Source organism: Hippocampus comes, unplaced genomic scaffold, assembly GCF_001891065.2.
Source record: "Hippocampus comes isolate QL1 unplaced genomic scaffold, H_comes_QL1_v1.1 scaffold275, whole genome shotgun sequence".
In the NCBI taxonomy this organism is placed as follows: Eukaryota; Metazoa; Chordata; class Actinopteri; order Syngnathiformes; family Syngnathidae; genus Hippocampus; species Hippocampus comes.
Window position 1 is genome coordinate 318,842 of NW_017804971.1, and position 27,338 is coordinate 346,179.

Here is a 27,338-nt window from a genome sequence, read left to right on the forward strand (position 1 = left end):
AATTGTTGAGGGGGGGCTTTTCCCTGCTGTGAAAGCCCAGTCCACACGTTGGATTGTCCGAAGCAAATATTTATTTTTGGCGTATAGGCCTAGCTAGCTAGCTAGCTAACTGCATGTCACAATAGCTCCGAATATCCGCTGATGCAAACAAAGGCAAAACTTATATGGGAGAGGAGCCTTTTTATTCAATTATCTTCAAATAAACAGAATGTATTCATTAACAAATCTTTGAATTCACTTGGCAGGGTATTTAAGAGCTCATATCATGTCACTCAAATGGTTAAAATGTTGAATTTTATCTCGTTGAAGGTTCTCATCATTCCTAGGGTCGTATGGGATCACACTGTATGAGCACATTTCTACTCGGTCTGCTTAGCTTTTTGTCATCTCGAATGAAATTAACCTACATGTGTGCTCGCAGGGGCACGCGTGTTTAATGACACAAATCACTTAGAACGCGACCTATGTCCCATGTACACTCTGTTCTATACTTCACTCATATTCTGCCACTCTCTCTGTAACTATTGATGCTACTTTGTCCTCGTGATGAAGCAAGTGGGCTGTTGTCGGGTCGATGTGTGTCATTGTTTTATTGATGTCAGAAGAGACCCCTGAGGCCCGCAGCCTTCTACTCCCCTGTAAGCAATAAATCTATGGCCTGCTGTTCTCTCTGCTGCGCCCAACGTAGTCTTTTTCACACACATGTGCATACGCTAAAACAGCGTTAAAATGTCAGGTTCTTGTAGTGTGATTGTAAAATAAACTGTGTAGTTTCTGGGCAAATAAAAATTTACAATAACCTATACTTTGGTGAAACGCCATGTCCTTTAATGTCTTAATTTAACTCTACAAGCATATCACATTTTGACGTTTTCTCACACTTTTTTTTTTTTTTTTTTTGCGCAAAAGGAATCCGTCATGTCAGCTCACAAATTGCAATTGGCTTCAAGTCTGACCTCTGGCTCAGTGAAGGCCTTCTTTGTTAATTTGTTCAGTGTCATATTGAAAGCTGGAATTCACTTCAACTTTTATCTAGGTCAAAATTGGCTAGAATTTAGTAGCATTCATAAGTTTATCCGATTTGGCTTATCAGTTTGAATAATTGTTTTGTAGATTTGAATATCTGCAACATCATTCAAGAGCTAAAAGGACGGTAGCATCGCATATGTGCTACGCAATAACGTGGTGCATTCAGGGTACTTTCAAAACGTTGGGAACTGGTAAACGCACTGTGCAGTTCTGCACGTTTCTTCGATTAGAACTTTTTAATGTTCGAGAGAAACCAAAATCAAACTCACGATTTAATGTCAATTAATCGTCCAGCCCTGGGAATGTTGCTTTGTTCAGAATTAACCAGCCACATCCAAACTAATAATGAATTGGAATCAGCACACACTAGCAACATCTAATTTCCCTCTGATTAATTGAAAATTAAGGATGGATGTTAAAAAAAAAAGACAAAAAAATCTCAGGACATTTTCTTGCTTTTGAGCAAAGGCCTCAAGGTTTTATGCTGACTGTTGTTTGATATTGTTCATACTAAGGCCCAAGTTCCAGCTGAAAAAAAAAACAATCCCAAAGCATGTTGCTACCACCATCATGTGCAGCTGTATGAATGGTGTTCTTTTTGGTGCTTAACCGTGCTGTGTTTGCACCAAACATACAGAAATGAACATGCAACTGTATTATGGCTAAAAAGTTGGAGGTTGTTGGGCTTTGTAAGTCTGAAACATAGTTGCCAGAAATTGCGGACGGTCCTTCAGTGTTGCGGTCGTCTACTTGGCAGCCACCCTGTCCCTTTTTTCCCCTCATCTTCTCATCATTATTCATCAGTATTGGATGTCACGATCTTTGTAATGTCACTGCTGTGCCATATTTTCTCCACTTGATGAATAAAGTCTCCATGGTAATTTAAGGCCTTGGAAATTCTTTTGTTCGTTTCTCTTCACAGATGCCTTTTGAACATTGAGATCCCTCTAATGTTTTGGAAACTGCGCACCATGGCTTGTATTGTAAGATTTGATGACAAAAAGGACAGGGTTTAGGTGTTGGGTAAAAGCCTCCTAGAACATCTGAACTTTATTTGGCGTTAATCAAAGGTTTTTTAGAGGGCAAGTGTGTGCAGACTCCCCTTTAATATGAGTTTGACTGTGACTGGTTCATTCTGAACATGGTCACAACTGGTTAGAAAAGGGGATGCACACTTCGAATAGAGTTGCGGTGATCACAGATCACATTAATGGTCATTTGGTCTTGTTTTTATGTAGCAAATTAACATGGAATTTGGACAGGTGCGTGTAAACATTTCATAGGTACTGCATGTGTATGACTCAAGTTAAATGATGCATTCTTTTTGCTTTTTGCTTATGTTCATTTGATCCCTGAATCATTTTATTTCCCTTCAATCTGCCAGTAGAGGCCACTCACAGCATTCAGTACAGGCGGTCCAGTCAAACACACACACTCTCACACACAGGCGACAGCTGCCCGTTGAGAAATGAGAGCGCAGGAGGTGGCGAGAGAAAAAGGAGACGGAAGGAGGCAAAAGCAGGCATGAGAAGGAAACATGAGGGCTAATGCGATGTGATAGAGACACATCACAGCTGATGATCTGCCTTGTTTTGTTTGTTCCTATTTATTCCTTAACTCAGCCCTGTTCGCATTCTTTGCCTTTGACGGGTGAAATGGGTGAGAAATTGGAAATGGCACCCATTCTGTTTGTGTGCGGAGTGAACAGAAGATTCCCCAAGGTTTCACAGCACACACTCATTATATTTCATCAACATGTAGTCCACTGGAAATGCAATTGAAACAATCACCAACATCAACATTAGGTACAGCTCCCAATTCAATACCATATTTTATGTACAAATCCTGCATTTACAAAGATCAAAATGCTCAGGTTTGACTGACACTTAGCGAGAGGTATTGATTTGATTTTCATGATGGTGGCTGTGGTTTCAAGGGATGTGCAACTGTACTTGCTAAATAAATGTTAAACATCCTCTTCATCTTGTGGTAAACGCACTGACACTCGTTTGCCCTCTTTGCGTTTGAATCTGTGCACACAACCAATGAAGAGTTGAACCGGGAGTGAGTGAGTGTAATCTGCAGCTTTAAAGAGGAAGTCGCCGAGGGAAGCGAATGCAATCATTTTAATCCTACTTTGCTCCTTAGTTCTCTCCCGAAGTTGGAATCTTTCTTCTCTTTACAGTCCAGGTCTCACCTCTCTCGTCTCTCTTTTCCCTTTTTCTCTGGTCCACGTTCACTGATTGTTTCATCTTGAGCACGGAAAGGCAAAGACTAATCAATACGTCTCTTCTGTAGAAGCCGAGCGGGGGAAGACAGGAGGTAGAGGAGAGGGTAAAGGGAAGGCAGTTGCGCTAAAGAGGCCCTCTAAACACTGGAAGCCCACATGGCTCACGGACTGGCCTCCGAACATTTTGTCATTTGAAGTGTATGTATGTATCTTTGCTCGTTAAACCATCCAAAAGTGAGATTTTAACAGTACAGCATACAAGACCGTTAAAAAAACTTTAAGTCACCAGTCAGTCACGTTTCAACTTGACTTCCATCACTTAAAGATTTTGAAGTCATCCAACCTCAATGGTTCCATCCATCCATTTTCTATTGTGTTTGTAAGGGTGTGTGTCAGCTGAAGCACTCTCTAGCTAACTCTGGGCAAGATACGCTGTAAATCCTGGACTGGTTACCAGCCAATCGCAGGGCATACCCAGTGGTACCCGATAACTGTGGAGACGTGCTGGACCGTATAGTCAAAGATTGTGCATTCCATTCGGAGACCTCACAGTTGATCAGTCGCCTTCCATTTTGTTGTGCAGATCGGCTAAAACAATGCTCTCGGAGATACAGAGGAGTGCTCCAAAATGGAAGTGACCTTTGTGAGGCAGAAAGGACACAGAGATTTGGGGGGATTAAAATGTCAATATTCTTTTGGCCATATTTCTTTCCAAGTAGGGGGGACAGTGCGATATTCCTCACTGTGACTAATGTGATGTTTTGTTTCCAACGCAAACTTTCTCCTGCTGCCCACCTCCTGCTCACAGCAGCCTTCAACGGGGCAGGTTCTTTCTACGATTACAACCATTTCTTTTCTTGTTGCACTTCTTCATCTTATTGTTTGTTTGCTACCTTCTTGGCCCACCTGGGGGTTAACACGCAGTTGTGTTCTTAAACGTGTGTGTGTGTGTGTGTGTGTGTGTGTGTGTGTGTGTGTGTGTGTGTGTGTGTGTTTCACATCCCCATCCAAAATTGGTTTGTTATTAAGTGGGTTTGTGTTTGTGTGTGTGAGTGTGTTGGTGTTGCGGTATGATCTGTGTTAAGATAAGACTGTAAACCAGATTAATCGGGCGTGGAAGAGCTTGTCAGCAGGCCCGCAGTGTGTGTTTGTGTAAGTGTACAGAGTGTGCGTGGATGCCTGCCCATCAGGTGAGTCATTGGTTCCTATATTGTCTGTGTGTGTGTGTGTGTGTGTGTGTGTGTGTGTGTGTGTGTGTGTGTGTGTGTGTGTGTGTGTGTGTGTGGTCCAGCGCTGCTTAACGTGATCGCGCCTCCATGTAACACAGCATGACACCTGCTTGTGCGTTTGAGTGTGTCTCTGTGTTTGGTGTGTGCGTATGAAACGCGGCAGGACAACAGCATCCCTCCATACTTGTGGAGCGAATGGATTACTCTGCTCGGCAACTCGAAGTGCCAACAAACACACACATTGAATGATTTTGAAAAAAAAAATTATCAAGTGTGCAAAATTAGGTTTCAAAATCATTAAAAAAAAACAGCCTCTTCTCTCAGCTTTTAAATGCTGTGTTTGTGTCCCTTTCAATGCGCTGAACTACATCCCGCCCCGTTCATCTGTCAATCAAATACCACTGCTAGAACTTGGAAAAATATTTGCTACTTTGTCCAGCATCTTTCTGATGCCTACACTTAACTTCATGTTTAAGCTGCTAAAATATGTCATTTTAAAACTTCTGTTAGCTGGAATAAATCTCACGGGGTCATCAACAGGCTTTTCCAGACGAGGACGATCAGGTGCTCTGAAGTGGCCATGCCAGTGCAAAGGCACAGTCCCCATGTGTTTTTTTTTCCTCCTTTTCCTCTCCTTGCTATTCTGTTTTCTTTTATGAATGTGTCACACTGATGGACTATCCGACGTGGTTTATTCATGCATTTTTGGCATGTAGGCATAGCTAGGTAGCTAACTTCACGTCGTAACCGATGATGCGAACTAATTGGGTGAAATTCTTATATAATCAGCAAAGGTTGACTCAGTCAAGCCCAAAATAGTCAGGAAAACTGAAATGGAGAACACTTTAAGCTAGTTCTCAGTCTTTGCACATGTTGGCAGCAATTGTTTTCAAACTTGTATCATGTATTTAGGAAGAAATCTATGAATTTTCTTAACAAGGTCTTTAACAATGCACACACAACAAAAGACAGCAGTTTAGAATGACGCGAGATGCTTTTGATGTCCCTTGTGTAGCAGTCAGTGTGTTTCGAACCACAAGGCCTCTGTCATTTTTGTTCACTTAAAAAGCCTTTGTAGTATTGATAGAATCAGAATTTGAGTTGAGTTAATTTGCGTGCATCCCATCTGCTAATCCCTGCCATATGCAGGCTTTGCTATACATTAACATGCTGTCAGAGGTGTTAGTGGGCCCCCCTGTAGTGCATCATGGGACATGGTGTCTTATTCAAGGGCATTGCCGGTGAGAACTTTCGAAGTAATACCACCACCCTCCAGCTGCCATCTCACAGCCAGCAAGCACCCGTGTCTGCGGCGGGGATCAACCCACCAACCTCAGGGTTATTAGTCAGCCTCTCCATCCAGGCTGGCCCAGGGAGAGGCTGTGGGTGGGTGGCTGTGGGACGCAAGCCAAATGCATGTGTGTGGTTGAGTGGGTGGGGGTGTTGCTTCCCCTGTGTGAGGAGCACACTGCATCTTCCCCGACCACTTTCTGACAGGCCCACATACATCACCACCCCCAACACCTCTGTTTCTCTCGCCTCTCCCTCTTCATCATCCCGATTCCCACTCTCCCTCCCTTCCTCCATCCATCCAGCTCTCCTCCCAGCCTCCCTCTCACCTGCTCCCATCTCTCATGCGTTCTGGTGTCTCTCTCACCTGCTCGCAGCCCCACCACACCTCGCAGCAGGCCTCCTTGAGTATCATTTACATCGATGATACCTCATCATTACCCCTGCCCTACTTTATCTATCACCCAGCAGCTCTGCCATATAAGGGCCTAGACCTCCACTGCAGATGTTGTTCTTGCAAACTCTTGGCGCAAGCTGTGGAAAGAACTTTGTGTTGTTGTTAGAGTTTCACTGTAAAGTTGGATGATATTGGAGAAGGGTCCAGATGGGCGGCGTGGAGCTGTTACTCTTGTCTTAGAGGTTCACTGCCCACACTGAAGCCATATTCTCTAACTGGGCATCGTGACAAATTATGTCAAAACTGACCTTTTGTTCAAGTTCAAGTTCAAGTCAACTTTATTGTCAAATGTGCTCTATGTGCAGCATACAGCACAGATGAAATGTCTCAACCACAGGAGAGAGAGAGGAGCCGCTGCGGGTGTCCGCGCCGCCATCAACAAAACAGTTAACATAAATGGCAAAATAATACAACACAACACATAAGGCACAGACAGTCGTAACATATATTTTAATGTTAATTAGTATGGTTTTAGTTTGTTGTGTTGTAAATGTCATCAGGGTTTGTTGAAGGTTGCAAAAGCGCTCGATAGATGTTCATAAACACTTCATTTTCTCAAAAAGTATTTCTAGCGGCCATCAAGTTTTGAACAAGTTCAACTGCTAATGTCTCTGCAACCTTGAACAAATTCTGATGAAAAACAAACATTTGTTCCGTTGGCAAACTCGAGCAAGCATTCGCCGCTCAGTGAAATACGGGCTTTCCTGTTTTTGGGCGCTTTTGACATCTCAAAAAGAAAAATGACTATTGTTGATCCATGCCACTGTTGACGGTGGACTTTTGAGCTATGTGTGTGTGTGTGTGGGGGGGGGGGGCTGGGTGTTTAACAATTAGGGAACAGTAAAACAAATACATGAGCACGTCAGTGCACAGCTCATATCCAGACATTCACATGCAGACTTGCTATTGTCACATACCACCTCACCAGGTCCCCGCCTCTTAAAGGCACACATGTACCTAAAGACAATATAATTTTGCATTCAAATACATTTACAATGCGTTTAACAACTGTGTTCCAATTAGTTGTGTCTATCGGTCACTGTAGGTGTACGTGGAACCAAAATGTTCTTTAGACCTGCTTGATCACCTTCTTGATCATCCTGCCCAAGTATCAATGCCAGTAACCCCCCTACCCCTCCAAATTACCTTCTTGCTGCAGTGAAGGAGAAAAAAAAACAGGTCAGTTGTCTGCAGGACCTTTTCCCATCAACCATGTGGTGTCACACATTGACATACAAATTTTCCCTACGAGATTAGCAGCATTACTTTGACCTTGGAATATTGATTTTGTATCTTCTGTTCTTATTAAGAATGAAATGGGAAGTCCGGACTGTGCTCTCCAGGAAAATGTACTCTGGGAACGCTGCAAGTTGTTCGTTAATGTGTCTGCTTTTTGACCTCTGTCAGACGTCATTCTTTCTATTTTTGACTTCATCAGACTGTGTCCTGTCTGTCTTTCAATAATGGCGTAACTGAAAAGAATAACCAAAATGTACACACACCTCCTTGTGATGTACTTTGGCCACCAAAGCTATTTGACATTTACGGATACATTAATAGCTGTACCATGCATCAATATGATCCTCTCATTATGCTTTAAAGAATCTAGATTTCTTCATACTGTATTCTAACAAAGTTGCAACTTGTTCCTTTTCTCCTCTCATTGAGACGTCGGATCAAACTGAGTGTAGATGGAGTGCGCAGGTTTCAGGGTTAAGTCCTTCATTGTTGCGTTGCGGCACTAAATAAAAGGAATCACACATGCAAGTGCATTAGGGGAGGACTTAATATTATAAAAGAAAATTGATTTTCCGGAACGAGATTTCTCCTTTGATAAGGTATTAGCTGGGAGGGGAAAATGTTGTGAATCTTCATTAAGAGCCTCTGATATGCACTGGGATAATCACGAGGGGGGACCCATAAGAATGACAAATGAACACAAAGGCAAGAAGAAGGGAGTCGTACATTAGGGGCTGACTGGGGGAAAGAAAGATTCTCGCGATGAGAGGGAGTAACCCTCTACACCCCAGCTCACAACTTCCACTCAGACATATGCACACACTCGAATCAGAGGCTTAAGTAGGAGTAGGCCAACCTTAATAAGAGTGAAAATTGATTTCTTTCCACTTCCATACAAAGAGATGACGATGGTGAAGGTGAGGATTGGGCTTGCGGTTCATTATGGGAAATTAGACTACATTGAAGCTAGCAGTATATATCGAAGACAGCTACTATGGCTCTATCCCACACTTCTTCTCTCACACACGCTGAACAAACACGGCGAGAAGCTGAAATGGGGGCAGCCAGAAAGGAATACGATGTACTGGAGAACAAGCTGAACATATTCAGACAGAAATTGAAATACTGTTCAACTAGAACTAGCAAAGGAATTTAGGATGAGATCAGGAAAAATGAAGAATTTGCCCACAGTCAGTCTTCTGTAAGTGTGAGCCTTAGGCGAGGATGAGTAGAGAGGGTTAGAAGGGATAACACGCTGATAGAGTGACTGCAGAGAGGAGAATTGAAGAGAGTCTAACCTCAGCTAATACCACAGACAGAAATTTATGACAGACCAGCAGAAAACTACAGCGCAAATGCAGTGAGGATTTCTTTTGTTGAGTCAAAAAATTGCAGCCATGCACAAGACGAAAAGAAAAGTTCAGAACTACCTGGAAAACTAAAACATAGAGTTAAGGTCACGGAAAGAACATGATTTATGACTTTTATTTGTATGACTGCGAACATATCTTACCAACTGTCATTGTGCCGCTGCTGTTGGCTTGTTAAGACTACGTCGGCTAGTGCTAAGCAACTTTTTGTGGAAAAATGAATTTGACTTGATTATGTGGCTGCTGTTGAGCATTTGAGTCCATATGATTGTGCTGTTTTGAATGGAAGGAGAACTGAGTGAAGATATACAACTGACCGCTGTGTTACCCTTTTGTGCTATCCGCTAACTCGTTAGTTGCTGACAAGCTAACTGGCTTAATTATGCTTGTCACTTGTCATCAAATTTTATATTTTTATGTGTATGTTATGTTTTAATATTTTACAATACGTTAAGTGAAGATTTCATTTTATACTTGTGTCCATTGATATTTATGTACACAGCTTTGGTGAGCTGCCCAAAAGCAAGTTATGATTAGTTATTGGATGGTATGCTAACCCTGAGCAAAAACATAGTGGTTTTACATTGTCACAATATTGCAATTACAGCTCTAAAATCTTTTATGAAATGCATTTTGAGTAAATAGCATTGAATTGAATGCCGTCTATTTTATTTGTAAAAAAAAAAAAAAAAAAAATGGTGCTTCAGTTAACAAAAAGAAATTTGGCAATTTAATTTTACTTTGTAAAAAAAAAAAGTGTAGCTATTCTCAGTTCCACCTCATTCTGCTAGTTAGCAATGATATTTGGTAGTACAGTCTGTTATTTATTTCAGCAATCATAGACATGCAATACCTCTTGATGGATGCGAACCAAGACACGACTATATTAATATAGTTGTGTTGGCTAGTTCTCTCATAAATACGGTATCGTATTGGACGTTTTAATTCCTCTAGCAGCTACTCTTTTGTAAGCTTTTGCAGAGCCTTCCTTTCCCAAGCTGTGGTACCCGACCATGATGGATATTTTAACATGAGTGGCGTTATCTCTGACATTAAAAAATAAAATGACAACCATGTCTATCACATGTACAAAGTAACACGTGCCGATTATCATTAACTTCAGCCAAAGCAGCAAGAATATCCAATAAATATAAAGAAAGCAGCCATGACCGGTCATCACGATGAAACCTCGGCATGCAGCGTTCCCATTGTGATGTCTCTCCCTCCCTCTCCGTTCAAGCCTGCAGGCCGACTGGTAATGTGTGAAGGCAGAAGGTGGAAAAGATCAAACCCAGCTGACCTGAGAATAGCAGTGACACCTTCTCACACACGTGGTCTGCCTGCCTATGTGTGTCTTCGTGTTTTTGTGTGTCTGGAAATGAGCCAGCAAGGGTACAAATGTAGCAAAACCACTTTTTAGACCTGCTGTCTTATCTGTTATTCAACATTATATAGTTTCTTCAGTTGTTTTAGAGTTTGGTTAAGTCTTATCCAAAGCCTAACTCCCTAACTTTGTTTAATTATAGCAAATGTCACAACATGGTCAAACAGAATTGTTGGTTACACACCACCTGCAAAACTTTAGCGTGTAAAAAAACAAAAAAACAAAAAAAAACATGAAATGGAGACAGAGAAAGAGTGTCTGAAAGAGACGGAGGACAGTGAGCGGGAGAGAACATTTATTATGCCGATGCTTCATCTACAGATACAAATCACAGGCCGTTATCTCACTCAGGCAAACCCTTCTTGGACCCCACACTCGGATCCATCTCGACCATGACACCCCAGCACAAGTGTACCACTACAACCCTCTGTGTGTGTGTGTGTGTGTGTGTGTGTGTGTGTGTGTGTGTGTGTGTGTGTGTGTCTGACGGGACTATAAATAGAGCCAGTGGATAGACTCTGTACATGGTGAGAGCATCCACTGAGCATTATCAGGGACAGACCAGCAGGTACGTTACTGTTGGTGTGTATCAGTATTTGTTTTTCTCTGTAGGTTTCTATACGCTCACCTTGTCTTTGTGTGCTAGTAGGAAAACGTGTCTGCATTCATTTAAAAAAAGACAACATAAAACTTTTCTCATGTCTGCTTTGACAAATTAAAATGTTAAATGTGCTCATCACTTCTCTGCTCCGCTTCATGAGTTGGAAGTCACAAATTCAGCACCATGGACAGGGAACGTGTGACTCATTTTTACGGAAAATTGGCATTTATGATTAAAATGATGCTTAATAGTTAAAGTAAAGCCAATATTATTGTTTGTGCCAGTTGAGCAGGGCTTAAAGACTTCTGTTGCCACAATGGAATTGCATCAATTTTTTTTTTTTGAAAAAAAAACAGGTTGTCTGTAGCTTTGACAGTGAAGTCGGTCCATTCATTTTGTCGAAAATGTTATATGCACACAGTTGTTATTGTCGAACCATGTCACAACAAAGCTGACTTGACAACTAGAGTATGCAGGGACTTTTATTTTTATAAATGCTGTGGGAAGTGTTAAACGAATCTTCGTGATATCTTCAATGCTCATAATTGAGAGGCCGGATGGGACGAGGGCTGCAGGTTTGATAAAGAAACAATTTACTTTTTTTCCTAACTTGGCTAGCAGCTAACATCTAATTAAACTCGGCAATTCTGAATGCATTTGGTGGAGGAAAGTGTGTCGCATTGGGAAACATTGACACTGGAGTCAAAGATAAATACAGGACGTGGCATGACGAGAAAGGAGATATTGGCCTAGCCTACAAATCATGAGAAAAATGGAACTTAAAATATTCTAAGACCCTACTTATATTTGACACCCACTGTTTACTTAAATGCATTATTACTCTGTTTTCTGCCTTTATTATTTTGTGTTTGAAAATCTTTCCCCTTATAGACAAGATATTGGAAAAGTCGAATAGTAGATTTCTCTTACAAAACAATTTAGCGGTCAGAGTGTACACCATGTTTGTGGACTGTTCAGCTGCAGGCCACAATATTTTTAGTGTGTGTTGCGGCAGAGATTTTGTACATGAAGCTGGCACAAGCACACTGATGCTCATTGTGTCCCCCACTTCCCCCAAAAAAGAAAAAAAAATCTTGAGTGTCAAACTTAATTTGTACAACACCTTAGTACGTTCTTGAGAGAACATTTTGAACTCCGACTAATGTACTTGTCTATTCTCAGGATGTATTATGTAACATGGACCCTTACTTTTAAATCAAACCAGGATGACCTCTTGTCTCCCACTTACCTTCTATCCCCTTTAACTAACTGCCACGACTGTGATTCAGCCTCCTTCCTGCGCAGGGTCATAGTGCATAATTCAGTGTGTGATATGCAGAAAGTATGCGACACCTTACTTTAGGGGGGAAAGGAGTGGGGTAGAGGACTTCACCCTGAGTGAATTCAAAGGGCTGATGCATACCAAACACCAGTCTCTCGTACTTCCAATGTTCTCTTCTTCCTGGGAAGTCAACCCCCTCCCGTGTGGGGAGCACAGGAAAGTCAGAGGTTAAATACATCAATCATAGGAGGAGGTTTTTCAATTATGCCGTAACTATAATTTCTGTTTCATTGTCCTCTGTAGGGGAAAAAGTGAGTGGTTAAGAGAAGCGGATCAAAACGTTAAAGTGGCAATGAAAATCCAAAAGAAAACCATCGAGTGCGTTGTTTTGATTGAACCGAGGCATGCCGATGGGAGCATCTTCGACTGTTGGTGTTGTTGCGCCATTGTTGTCGGAGAATTCAGAAGTGCATTATCTGAAATTTATCTACTGTCAGAAAGAGAGAGACCGAGCAAGAGAGAGAGAGGCAGGGAGAGGTAGAGTGGGAGAGAGACCCTAGCTGGCAGCAGTGCTGTCTTTTCACCCCTAATTCTTTCCACCTTGTTAGGCACTCTGCCATGGGCTGGGCAAATATAAACACCCTGGCAGGAGAGACCGGGGAGGCAGGAAATGAATTGTTTAGCAACGGTGGAGGGAGGAGGGGAAAAGGAATCAACAAAGTGATGGAACTAAATGTATGGTGGGAGACACTAAACATAAAGTGAAGTAGGATTCATTGTTAAAAACGAGAATAGTTCTGCTGGAAAGTTCATTTTTGTTGTCGTTACATCAAACGCAGTTGTCTCCCCCACCACAGATTTATTTATTTTTTGCTCTGCGGTGCATAGAGCACATTTCATATTTTTGGGTGGATTCCATTTTTATATGCTTGGAGCAGTTTTTAAAAGTTAGTGCATTTTAAAATTCAAGATGCAGTCGATTTAAATTTCCTTATTCAAACCTGATTGTTTTGTTGGTCCTTTTTTATGACCCTTTGCCCAAATTTTTTTTAATCCCAATTTTTAAAATCATGTTTTGAAAAAATGCAAATGCTGTAGTATGTTCATATACAAATGTAATATTAATAAAACACATTTATCATTTTAGATAAAAATTAATCAAACTTGTCTTTCTTTGGATAGCAATCGTATGCATACACCAATTCATTTGTCAATATAAAGAAGTCTTGCAGCCGGATGGGATACATTGTGGTGACCTTAGACAATTCTTTTTAAACATTTTTTTTTTTAATTTTCTACATGAAAGTTAGATGACAGAAATGCAAAATATTTTAATTAATCAGCCTTTGGCTTGAAGACACTTTTTAAGAAATGTATTCATTTCACTTTGGTTGACAAAATGACACCCTGTGTAAGTTGCAGCAAAGTACAAATGTGAAATACAATGTTCACACAGATTCCCTGGAAAATTATGTTTAACGGTGTAAAAGCTTCCATGAAAAAAAGTATATGTTGTATTGAAATTAATTACATTTAATTAGAGAGACACTGCTTTGAGTTTGAATAGAACAAAGTGTAATTTCAATCAAAAAAGAGCGGCAGAAAAATGGAAGGCATTTACAGTGACTTGTGCGTGTGTGTGTGTGCTCACTTCTTTGAGTTAGAAGGCCATTAATGTTTGGCTGACTCACCTTGTCATTTTGCAACATCAGTCTTCTCTGCTTGTTGTTGTTTTTTTTTTTTTTTTTTTTTTTTTTAATTAGAATGTAGCTGTTTTTGCATGCCGCTTGTATTTATTGGCAGCCTGTAAATAAACAGCTCAAACATTCTAAATGATCATCTCCGTCACCGACTGCGTGTCTCTCTCATTCACCGTCTGTGCCACCCGTTGTCCCACCCCTCCCAGTCATGTGCCGGTTGTCGTGCCGACTTCGGCAGTATCGCCGTGGCGACAGAGACAGGAGCAGATGTGACTCTGGTTGCGGGGCATTTGGCAGCAGCACTCATCGTCACAATGACGGAGATGCGGCTGGACGGCACATCATCTGTAGCATCGCAAGGGTGGGGAGGGGGGGTGAGTGTGGATAGTTGAGGCGTGGATTGGCATTGGGTGAACTCCCCTCGCCCACCAGTGCGCACACACTCTCGCAGTGTGACCCTACACACCCTAGAGGAACTGCAAGTGCACAGCCAGTAACCAGACAAGATGGGGGTTGGGTGGTGTGTGTGTGTGTGTGTGTGTGTGTGTGTGTGTGTGTGTGTGTGGGTGTGTGTGGGTGTGGGTGTGTGTGGGCGCGATCTAACCAGGCAGCAAAAAGTGCCGTCAAACATACAAGATGCTTTTATTCCTCTCTCACTTCATCTCGCTGCTTTTTATTTCTTGAGGTATTTTTTGCTATTTCAGTCCCTCTGTCTGCTAAGTTGGAGACAAATGGCGGTTTGGGGGCTAAATGTTTGAACTTGAGCAAGGAGACCCAAATTGACACACTTAAGGAAAACTGAGTCCCGAGGACAACGGAGAGAGAGAGTGAGAGAGAGCGATGAGAAGAGGGATTACAGATGGAGGCCTTACTCAAGACATCTGTAATGTGTACAGTAACACCACACAAAGAAAACAAAGTGGCCAGCGGACATGAACTGCTGCCCTGTCTGTTTTCCTCTACAAAACCTGTTCTCTCTTTGTCCAGCTGTATCTCAGACTTTGGAAAGACTATGAATATTAGCACATCGTTAAAAGAAATGATACACGTTTAATATCGAGTTCCAAAGTTGGATTTTGTTATCAAACAATTTAAGTATGTAGTGGCCAGAAAGCTAAATCCAGTTTTGTAAAATGAATTTCATGTCCATTTTGTGTGTGTGTGTGTGTGTGTGTGTGTGTGTGTGTAAGAGTGTGCCTGTCAGGGGTGTGCACTACGATGGTTTGGCAGCAGTCTGACATTTCCTGCTCTGACATCTTGTCTCAGTTCATCTCCCGTACCACTGGACGGACGGAAGCCCTGAAGGGACACCCCAGCACCAGCTACGCAAACTTGTCTTTTTGTCAGCACCAGTGAGGAGCTGCAGTACATTAGTCACACACACACACACAGACACACAATCTTAATGTTTTTTTTTTTTCTCCCCACCAGACTCCTTTTGGATCTGACGGCCTTAATGAAGTGAACATTAGAGCCTTACATTTGTGGTTATATCGAGCTGTAAATATTAGTGAACCGGTCACAAATAGATTTCCTATTTGTGTTTGCTTATCCTTCCTTTTAATTCAATATAAAAACACCTCCATAGGATTTCACACACATTCTGGGCTGTTTCTTTTGCTCAAGCTACTTGATGGTACAAAGTAGCCAATAGCAGATTCAGTGGGATTGAACTCTGCCCTCCACTTATGCGATCTCATCCCAGTAGATCCAGCAGAAAAGTTCTTGCTGAAAGAGATGAACGAGGTGTGTAAAATTGGGGATATTCTTCTTGTCACTTTGCCAGTCCCTTAGTGGAAGGACACCAAGGTGGTATTGATATTTTGATCAATGAACTCCACACCTTCCGTTTTCCCTCTGGGTCTTTCTCTTTCAGACTTTGTTGTCTTGGCCTTAACCGGCTGTTTTAGGATGTTGGTCTGTTTCTGCAGTTTCAGTGCTAAGTGTTTGTGATGAAAATTGTCAGGCCTTAGACTACAGTTGCAGGTACGAGATTTACCTCAGTCTCGATCCTAGCCATTCTCACTTTGTCTATTGGTGCATCGTAGTGGTGCTCTTTGATTCAAGTACGTCGGCCATTGCCTGTTACAGGGATGCATTTATAATGCAGGATATTATGAAGTTCTGCTATTACAAAGGCTAATGCTTGGTTGGTTGTTTTAGAATGTAGGTGCAGCTGTTTCCAAGTGGTTAAGATCGCGGCCTGCCACCGTGGGTGCCGCGGTTCGAAACCATCCACCCCCAACATGCCACTGGAGACACGGCTCTGGTTTTCTTGAGCAAGAAACAGATTCACCAGACGCTGCAGTAGCGCCCTGCTCCAATGTTTGCCACTAAGTAACTCTTTTTAGTGTATTTTAGTATTTAGGCCTTAGTCTGGTATTCCAGAATTGGAACGACAGCCTTTGTTTTTTGTTCCAGAGACAAGGCTGATTGTGTTTTCTCCAGTCACCCATCCTTTTTTTTTTTTTTCCTTGAGTACCGTATTTTCCAGTGCACCTTCACTGAATGGCCTATTTTGTAATTGTTTTCATACAATGGGCGCACCGCATTATAAGGTGCAATCTACAATGCATCCACTAGATGGTGCTACACTCAAGGAAATGCAAACAGAACGATCAGATGTCAGTAAAACTTTTTTTAATAAAGCAGCCACACAGTTCACTTAACCAACAGCAAGTTCTAACATTGACTCGTTAACGTTGAACTCTCTTGCCGCTGCTCTATCTCCGTGTTCACCTGCGTAACCGATCGCCTTATGCCATCACCTGCATAAGTGCCATCTTCCAGACCTAGTTTCTCTTTGTTGCCAGCATCAGGGTCAGAATCATCTTACTACGCTTGCCATCCTTATATTCCTGTTGTTGCCCAAGACTCTTTCTGTCAGTCTTCTCTCTTTTTCTCCCGAGTCTCCGACAACCTTTACGAGGCTCGGGAGAGCTGTGACATCCCTAAATGAAAAGGCTCTCTTTGCAGCACTGCAACAGCTGACGATTTATGACAAGAAGGCCTCGCCGGAATCTCAGCTGCTGTCAGACAGCATAATGATGTTTTGATATAAAGATGATTGGTGGGGCTGCATGTGCCGTGCCGTGCACATGCCTGTGTGTGTGTGTGTGTGTGTGTGTGTGTGTGTGTGTGTGTGTGTGTGTGTGTGTGTGTGTGTGTGAATGAATGTGATCCGTTTTTTTAAGGTGAACGTTTCTGAATTTTTTTTTTATTTTGGTTGTTGTGTATTTGTGAAGCTGTTTTGTTTGCTAACTTTTTTTTTGTTTTGTTTCGATCTGTTGTTTTAACTTTTAAAGTCTCCTCTTCCCCTAACTTTTGGAGTTGATCTTTACGCTCATGTTTTTTTTTCTGTGATTATCTCAATTTTACGTCGTCTAACTGTGCCGCTTCATTGCCTCTCGGCTCCTTTAGTTTTCCTTCTTTTACTCTGAAAGTCTGGCAGCGCACATACTCACACCCCACCCCCCCTGTCACTGGCGACAGGCGTACAGTTCTCTATAGTTTCTATTAGAGGACCATTGCATGCTTGAGGGCCCCCGCAGATTGGTTACATTTTGTTCGGCAAGGCATTAGCGGGCCCCGTCGAAGGGCCCCATCATCATCAGTGTGTCTGCCATCTTCAGGCGGTGATCTATGATTCGCCCATCAGACGTACATAAATCAGACAGCTAAAAGGATTTCTTCTCTATCCCCCAAACCCCCCTCCATTTAAATTTATGCCGCCATAAAAGAAAGGAAAATTAGTCATTGAGGAGCACCCCCCAACCCGTCTTTCTCTATCTTCTTCCTCTCTCTCTCTCTCTTTCTCTCTCTCTGCACGCAGTCTGTGGTAGTAAAATGGAGGAACGACGGGAGGAACATTCACGTGTGGCGCCCATCATCCTCTCCTCCCCCTTTTCATCTCCCCTCTCTCTAATATCATCATTATCAGAATCATAAAGCGAAAAATAACATGCCAGAGACATTGGGAGAGCGAGGCTTGCGTTGCCTTTGACCACTCATCCCGCTTTCTTCTTTTTTTTTTTCTCTCTCAGGTCACCGCCACTCTGCTTCTTGCAACTCGCTCCTTGCACCACTTGAGCAGAAGAGGTCAGTAATTATCCCAAAGTGTGTATGTCGTCGTCGAATCGCATGTGAGATCTCAAACATCCCATTTGCGCCATGCATGCCGCCTGCCTGGCCAGTGGGTTTGTCTCCCGCGATTGAATGCAAATCAGCGAGGTGCCCAAGTGGAACAACTTTCACATGCTATTGCTGCTCCGTTCGCCCCCTGCCCCCTCCCATCTCCCAGAATTCTGTGCAGTAAGGCAGACAGGTTAGGAGTGAGTGCAGTGTGTTGTTGTGGGTGAATGGTTTTGTTATTGGTCCACAATCTACTCAATAACTTCCAGCATTCCTACTGTCCATCACCATGGCCTGTGTGTATGATTGCGTGTGTGTGTGTGTGTGTGTGTGTGTGTGTGTGTGTGTGTGTGTGTGTGTGTGTGTACTAACAGCTTCTGTTGGTCATGTAAGTGCTCTAGTGCACAAAATGTGAGTGACACAACTTTATCAATCAAATCAGTCAAAAAGGGCTTAACAGTTCAAGCTGAAGTTTAACTACCAAGACATTCAGACAATTGTAAGCTTATGGGAATTGTTTGGGGAAGGCATTTTACTGTTCCCACCCAGTATGCTAAGCAAGGTCCATTAAGGCACGCTTAGATGAGTTTGGTGTCAGAGAGTTTGAGAGGCCTGATCTCAACTCAATGAAGCACTTTTGGGATGTGTGCCAGGCTCTAATGCCGAATATCGTATATAGTCTTCCCGGAAGAGTGGAAGTTGTAATCTTGTTCGCTGCAAAACTGCGATTAGCTGGCGACCAGTTCAGGGTGTGCCCCACCTATTGCCAGAAGACACCTGGGATAGGCGCCAGCAAGCCCGTGACCCGAGTGAGTCTGAGCAGTTCGGACAAAGGATGGATGGACTTAGTGCAGGACTCGAAATACTTTGTAAGCGGATTTGCAACACAAGGCAAAATTGGCATCTTGTGCCTCATCAAAACACATTGAAGTGCAAAACTGAAATTAAAACCAGTGATTGTAGAAAAAAAGTAAAAAAAAAACATTGTTAATTTGTTATTCCACAAAATGAGTCATGTGCCCCACAAATAAAGTAATTGATTTACAATTTCGCTCAAAAAAAAAAAAAAAGTTTGCGCTTTGTCGTGACATCTTTTCAATGTGTCCTCACAAGAATTAAGTTCTATATAAATAAATAAATAAATCTCTAAAATCATATCGGTGAATTTGTGTTCATTCTTGGAGTTTAATGACAAAAGATTTTTTGCATTTGACCACAATGTGGTGAAAGTCCAATCAAAATCGATGAATTGATGACATCATTGTCATTTGTCAGCACAAACGTACGAAGACTGTCACCTGGTTGGTCGGCATTTCGCTGCTCCACGGAGCACTCGCCCAGCAAAAGTCCACTATACATTGGTCGATGAGATGCCAAAACCACGTGATTAGACGTTAGTTGCCTTCAAGTGTCAAATGTTGAAACAGAAAAACAAACACCACAAGTGTCCATACATATATATTTTAGTTTTATTTAGGTATGTTTTTGTGTTCAGTGAAATCCATAACTACACGGTCAAAAAGCTCTACTGGTGCAAATTTGTCTGTCTGGCTTCAATGAACAATTTTCATACATTATATATCCTTGAAAAGTCGACGCCAAAGCACACAAAAGAAAATATTCCAACAGTTAACCTTCCTCGGAAATAAAACCTCCTAAATGTGTTCATTGTCATTATCGGTGACTGTGTGTGTTGCAAACATCAACAGATTCCCTGCAGGATCCAAATAGCTTAATAAGCTGCCAGTTGGGCCACAGTCAACTGGCTGGATCAGCATCCATCCACACACACACACACACACACACACACACACACACAATGCTGTCATTTTCTAAAGCCTATTACATCGGTGAATTACTCCCCCACTGGCTGGTTATATGATTCTGTGTCATGTCTGCGCGCATGTTGGGATGTTCGGCCTCCGGGGGGAAACAAAGATGCTTGAATACAGTTGAGTAAATAATATGGGTTGCAGTTATGGGGTAGATTGTAAAATGGAGTCTTATTTGTTTTGATTAAAGAATCAATAGTAATATGAGTCGTTAGCGAAAGAGGATAAGGTGAGCATCTTTTCCTTCTTACTGTGTTAAAAAAACCCCCCAAAAAAAACCCACCAGTATATTAACTCACATCATGTCTACGTGGAAACAAAGTACGCCCTGTCAGTTTTTGTTACCTGCGACTCAAGAGAGCAATGATAACTTAGGTTCCGGCTTCATGAATCAAGTCGAGTGAGAGGGAAACGGAAAAAAAAAAAAAATCAGTTCTTTTTGCAGCGCTTGCAGTAATCCTGTCTTTGTATGACACTAATCATATGTAAATCCGCGTTGTAAAGTGATTTGGTTTTTCACTCGTGTTTGAAATAATTATACAAGCAGCGCTCAAAGAGCAAAAAGCCTCTTCAGCTTCAAGTATACTGGCAGGTGACTTAATCCAGCCAGGCCTGCTTGTTTACAGACAACACGAGCATTAAGCCATTGTCACTGTCGCACACACTTAGTGTTCATTTGACTCGATCATCTTGGAGAAGGTTACTTCTTTGCAGAATACTGATTACCTGCTTAATACCACCGTATTTAAACTTCAGATTAGTTTACCTCCGGAGAGAACTATTCTTTCGTCTAATACATGCAAGTTATGTTGCAATGGCTGCTGTTGATGAGTCCACCAAAGTTCGAATGTCACCGCTGTCAGGCAGAAACATTGAATGCCCAAATATGGTCAACGTATTTATTTATTTTTTTCAAATCAAAAGTATTGGTCTGTCCCCATGTCGTCGAAAATAGTTTGAGAACAAATGTGTCAACGCTCTCTGAGTCTGGGAGGTGTTGTAAAACTCTGCCCCTTCCCTCACTCTTCAGGTGTGTTGCCGCATTATGTCGCCTCAAGATTTGTTTAAGTTGGTATGTTATTTAGTCATTGACAAGTGAAAATAGTTTCGTTGTATCCAATTGAGTAAGCCTGTTTTGTTGAATTGGACAGTATAGTCCAAAAATGGAGCAGCAGTCAGCCACGACGATAAGTTTTGTGTGTTGATTCATTTCTACCCATTACACGGCCCAGTAATCACTTTATTTATTGTAACGCCCAGTATAAGACCACCTTAACTTTCATTCGAAGTAAAGGCTATCAAGTCAATGTTTTGAATTCTGAAGTTATTGTAGACGCAGACAAAAGACAATGCGGGATAACATCTCTCTCTCTCTCTCTCTCTCTCTCTCTCTCTCTCTTTCTCTTTCTCTCTCACACACACATAACCAACACACACACTCCCAGGGTGTGGCTATTATTTACCTGTGAGAAAATGGCTCATCTTGCCCACAGCTGTGAGGCCAAAGAGAGGTGAGACCTCACCCCCTCTTTCCTTCTTTTATCTTCCTTCTTTTCTTTCCCTCACCCCTTCTCCCCGCGGTGTGTTTAAGTGTTTATATGTGTGTGTTTGCTCTGCAAGCCAACAAGGGCCCTAACCTGCGACCCAGAGTGCATGGCACGCAGAAATGACTCCCAATCTTCGCTGTGTGGCGCGACTAAAAAGGTTTTGTCTTTTACAACTTAGTTCAAGGAGATTTTCACTCCTGTGATGGTCAAAAAAACCAAGCGGCGCAGTTTGGCGAGTGTGCGCGCATGTGCTGAAAGTTGTTCTTCCGTCGTTCAAGCTCACAAACGGATATTTAACAGAGACTTTCCGCACTTCACTTTTCAGCCAGGTACATATGAAATGAGAAAGTACTTTTGTAAATGACAATGTACTGTTTACTTAGGGTACAGTATGAGTGCGAATTTTTGTTGTGAAAGCTCCTGTGATATGACATTTTGGATCGTCCGTTACAATTGCCTCACCGCAACATTATTCTGCTGTGATTTAAATTTCGAATTGCGACACGGCCGGCCATTCATGAAAACTACTTGCAGAATCCTGCACACTATGAAACAGTTTAATGGCGTTCAGCCATGATCCCTGGTCTCTGGCAGACCTTCGGTTTACGCACATGCGTTAGTTAAATGTTACTTATATGAGACATTTTGCAATAATTGCGACACGGCCGGCCATTCATGAAAACTACTTGCAGAATCCTGCACACTATGAAGCAGTTTAATGGCGTTCATCCATGATCCCTGGTCTCTTCTCTGGCAGACGTTCGGTTTACGCACATGCGTTAGTTAAATGTTACTTATATGAGACATTTTGCAATTTTTTTCCCTCCTAAATTCCAACACGTCTACTTTAAAAAGTCTCTGACGTTGCGCCTCCCGAGGCCATGTGTTCTGCATGATGGCCCGCCGGGGACGTGAGAATTTAAAAAAAAAAAAAAAAAATTTAATACTGTTAACCCTTTCAAGGATATGACGTCAGATGTTTGTCTCACTTTTTGATTATAAATCACAAACACGACCACCGTGGGCTGTAGCTGACGAAAAAACTGTCCTCTTCAACATCCGCTCACTCCACGGCTGTCGCCGTGAGTCACAGGATGCATCCAAAAACACTCGGAAGCAGCAGTAACTCACAGAACTCTATTCGTTTACAATGAAAGATCCAGCTGCCACTGAAACACTCGACTGCTCTTTATTTTTCGTTCGCATTCCCCACAACAATGGCATTCACTTTACTTATGTTCCCCAAGCCAAGTCCAAACACTCTGACTTACCCTGTCCCATTTTACCATTTACTCTTTTGAAATCCGTCTTTGTCTTTGACAAATTCAAATCTTTTCTGCTTCGATAGAAGAGCTATTGTGTGCGCTAACAGATGCATTCCAATACTGCTTCGCTGTGTCTCTTCATGAAAGGAAGGGGAGGAAAAAAAAAAAAGAAGTCATGTCTTGTCCTCCACATGTCTGCTCTCTTTTTAGAGCTACCGAGGTCCTGGCCCCATTACACTGATTTACACACACACTCTCCCGTTCTGTCGTGCTCGGTGTGTGTCGCTGCCAGTTAATAGCCCAATGCAGATGAGCACTTTTGCAAGACGTTGGCTGACTGTGCAGTGCGTGTGTGCGTGTGTGCGTGTGTGCGTGTGTGCGTGTGTGTGTGTGTGTGTGTGTGTGTGTGCGCGCGCGCACGTGGGTGCACATGAGTCCTTCTGGCCGAGGGGATGAGAGGGTTGTGACAGGGGTCTTGACATGCTAAAGAGGCAGAGTAAATGGGTTTTTCTAAAGCAGTGGAGGAAATATCGCCGTTTTATACCCGGCCAATTTATGTCTCCTTATCTCTTCTTCAAACATGTCACTTTAGCTACTACTGGATGGTAATTACCACACACACGCGCATGCGCGCGCACACACACACACACACACACACACACGAGCGCGCGCGCAGACACGTGGCTCGTTTACTCAAATCGTGCCTGAAAAGCACAATGGCACAACAATGTCTTCACGGTAATTCGTCACAATTCTAAATGTTGCTTTTTACTTTACTGTTGTTTTTTTCCTGCTTGTATTTTGTGTGTGAAAGGTCAGTACATTCGTGGATTTTTAATTTTTTTTTTCTTAACGAAACCATGACTGTCGACTGTATCATCTACATTGGCGGATGAACGGTGGAAATATTTGGGGGAAATGTGGAGACGGTTTTCGATCTCTTTATTTCATGAAGATGTCTCCTGAAAATGACGTCATGTCAAGGAAATATCCACTAAAGATGTCTCGTCATTGCCACGCATAATAGATGAACCGCTTGCTGAATTGCATCTAGCGTCACAAATGTCAACTTTATGCTTCATGTTTCGAGTGGGATTAAAGTTAAATGTAACGTCAACACTGTTACTCAAAACATATTGAACATCAAAACAAAAGTGCATCTTGGGCTTTTGATGACATGCAGGTTGGATGTGTACGGATGAGCGTTCATATTGCATCACATCCATACATGACTCATATCCACAAATGAAAGAGACTCAAGTCAGATTTGAACAAATCGGAATTGGACTGTTCACAAAAATCTGATTTGCATCACATATGGACAAAAGAACAAACAAAAAAGCTGCAGTGTGACCATAGCCGATGTCAGGCTGGTGAAGTGGGATGAGTACTACCGTATTTTCCGCACTAAAAGGCGCACGTCAAAGCCTTCCATTTTCTTAAAAGCTCACAGCTCGCCTTAAAATCCGACGCGCCTTATGTATAGTCATTACGGTAATATTTCAACCCCAAAATTTCTCCTTGCTCGAGACATGCTGACAACGCAGAGTTCAAACTTAAGGCGATCGGTTACGCAGTTGAACACTGAAATAGAGCAGCGGCAAGAGAGTTCAACGTTAACGAGTCAATGTTAGAACTTGCTGTTGTTTAAGTGAACTGTGTTGCTGCTTTATTAAAAAAGTTTTACTCACATTTGATCGTTCTGTTAGCGTTTCCTTGAGCGTAACTTCATCTAGTGGATGCATTGTAGATTGTGTCTTATAAAGCGGTGCGCCTAATGTATGAACAAAAATGACAAAATCGGCCATTCTTTGAAGGTGCGCCTCATAATCCAGTGCGCCTTTTAGTCTGGAAAATATGGTATTTGAGCATTTTAAAAAGTATGTATGAGTACTAGTATGGGCGTGAAATTTTGAAAATTCTTGACAAACACAACAAGAAGGTGTTTGCAGTGTCCTGCTTTTCACAAATTGGCTTTGTACAGGTACTCCTGAATTATTACTAAAGATTGTCTGCTACATAATATGTAGATTTTACATTAGTATCTTCTCGGTAATAAAAATTTCTGGATGTTGTTCTTGATGTTTGATTGATTGCTTTTATTGTAATGAGCAGCCAAACCGTTTGTATGTGACATCTTTTTGAGACATCGTCTTCCAGATAATTTACCGTAGGTTGCATTCCAAACTGTAAAAAGCGCGCCATTATGGAGGTGCCACTGAAATGTCCTGTGTGTGTGTGTGTGTGTGTGTGTGTGTGTGTGTGTGTGTGTGTGTGTGTGTGTGTGTGTGTGTGTGTGTGTGTTAGACACGCTGCGGTGTCTTCATGTGTTTCAAATAGCTTCACCAATCCGTTCATCCGCATAAATAGACCTCAAACACATAAACACATAGAGAGAAAAAAAGAAATAAATAACCGTTGATTCCCACCTCATTCTAATGCTGATGCTCCCCTCCCCAAAGCCATAAATTGTCTCAGGAATTGGATCGCCATAGGCACTTTCTGATTATAGTTATCAAAGAATCACACCACAGATAGCCTCTACACTCTGCTCTTCCCCTTTTTTTATTAATTTTTGTCTGTCTCAATGAATGCTTGCGACCACATCCAAATCATGATTCTGAATTTAGGATTTTTATGTCGGCAATTTTTAAAAATTGTCTAAGTTCAATAGTCATAGTGTAAATCGGGCAACTAGTTTGCAGTATTTGTTCTCTCAAGGATGAATCTCTTTCATAGTTAACGCAGCGTTTGGCATGGTATGCCTCTCCGGTTAACCAGTCCAAAATAGAGGGACCAGAAACATCTGCCTAAGTAGAATGGCACTCAAAAGAGAGTGGACATCCGCCAGAGCGAAACAATCCTAATTTGGATTTGCACCAAATTGTACACCATAATAGTTTCCTCCATATGCCTGAATTTTGCCTACCAATACAACTGGATTGATTCTTCCGAACATTAGATTTAATCCACTTTATTCATTGTCTTTTAAATAAAACAAAAAGACTTGAGAGTAAAAAAACAAATAGTGCACACATTTTTGTCTGACCCAAAAATAGTTTAAAAACAGTTGTGTGTCTGCATTCTGTGTGCGTAACCTTAATTTTGTCTAGTTTTGAATAAGTGTGTGTGTGTGTGTGTGTGTGTGTCTGTGTCTGTGTCTGTGTGTGTGTGTGTTTGGTGGCCAGTGGTAGTGTGTGCCCCTTTCTGACCTTGAGGAGAGCGCACTGGCGAGCTCTTGCTAATGCACAGCGAATAGCTTTCCCATTCGCTGAGTTGAATCTTTCCCTGATTGGGAGCAAATACTGGTCAGTGTGTCTTCGTTTCATTCAATTCTTCCACTCCCTGTGTCTGTCCTCCTCTAACTTTGTTGAACATATCTTCTCTCTCCCTCTATCTTCTTTAGTTTCAATCCACGTTTTAATCTCCCTTTCCGTTCTTTGACATGTACTTTGTTTTGTTACTGTTGAATGTCCTTTTGACACCCTATTGTGCTATACTGTTGTTTTTGTTCATTCTTTATATCGGAACTAAACATTAATCTCTGCTGGAAGTTGAACGACTGAAGTTGTTTTTTTTTTTGTTTTTTTTAGTCAAGTGTAATTGAGTCGGAGTCGATTAATTGGAAACGTCATTGATATTTTGGTTGGAATTAGTGGACATTCTTGCGTTTGTCTTCAACAAACTGGCCAGTCTCATCTTGTTTTCAATAAAGTGATGTAAAATGGGACATTAGAGGCTCCCAAATGAAGCATTGTTTACTTTCGCTGGTTCGGTTTGACTTGTGATTTTATTGTGTTTGAATTGGGACAAAAGTTTTAAAGTGACAAACATAACATTTTGGTGATGAAAAAAGAGCTTCACTTCGCACCGCGAACCTCATTCCTCGCAGCTAGTCCTGTGGTCCTGCCGATATAAATATTTTAGGAATAGCGGCGATGGAATAGCCAAAGATGGTAAGCCTTGCAGGTACAGTATTGTCATGCACTACTGTCTCATTTTCATATTCTTGGAACCGTGCAGAATCATGAAGGCTATGTCGCGATGCTGGCTGGACATTTTTATAGTTCAACTGATCATTATAGTCCGTCGATGGTAGCAGGTGGGCAAGTTGAACGTCCCCTGTAAATTAGGTGATTGGAAGACAACATGTGAAAAACGTGATGAGCAATTACTCAATGTCAAGCTTTACACGTTGATGTGCGGTAGTAAAGTTGACTCATCGACTGGTCGACTGATCATGTCTACCCCTAATGTACGCCAATATCTCGGCAGGTTTCTGTGCTTCTAAAATACTTGTGTTCGTGCCCCAAAAAGAAGTATCCGGTTAGCATTCTTCGAGATACCTCTGCGTTTGCAACCCCGTTGAGAGGATGCCAAAAAATGGATTGGTAGTAATCTTTTATTTTTGAGCCCTTTAAAACTCTTGACTGTTGTGCTCTGAACTCTCCCACTTGGTGGAAATGATGCTGCCTTTGAGCGCAAGTCATTGTAGAGCAAAAGACCGGTACCGTCTGGAATAGCTTTCCCATTCGCTGAGTTGAATCTTTCCCTGATTGGGAGCAAATACTGGTCAGTGTGTCTTCGTTTCATTCAATTCTTCCACTCCCTGTGTCTGTCCTCCTCTAACTTTGTTGAACATATCTTCTCTCTCCCTCTATCTTCTTTAGTTTCAATCCACGTTTTAATCTCCCTTTCCGTTCTTTGACATGTACTTTGTTTTGTTACTGTTGAATGTCCTTTTGACACCCT

At 42.0% G+C, this 27,338-nt stretch overlaps 1 long non-coding RNA gene across 1 annotated transcript in view; it reads left to right on the top strand.

Moving 5' to 3' along the window:
• LOC109528363 (uncharacterized) overlaps positions 1 to 17,909 on the top strand; it is a 33,831-nt gene extending 15,922 nt beyond the window's left edge. Inside the window, exon 3 of the long non-coding RNA XR_002170677.1 lies at positions 17,855 to 17,909. This is a non-coding gene — a long non-coding RNA (uncharacterized LOC109528363). The remainder of the gene's footprint in view (positions 1 to 17,854) is intronic.
• The last annotated feature ends 9,429 nt before the right edge of the window (positions 17,910 to 27,338 follow it).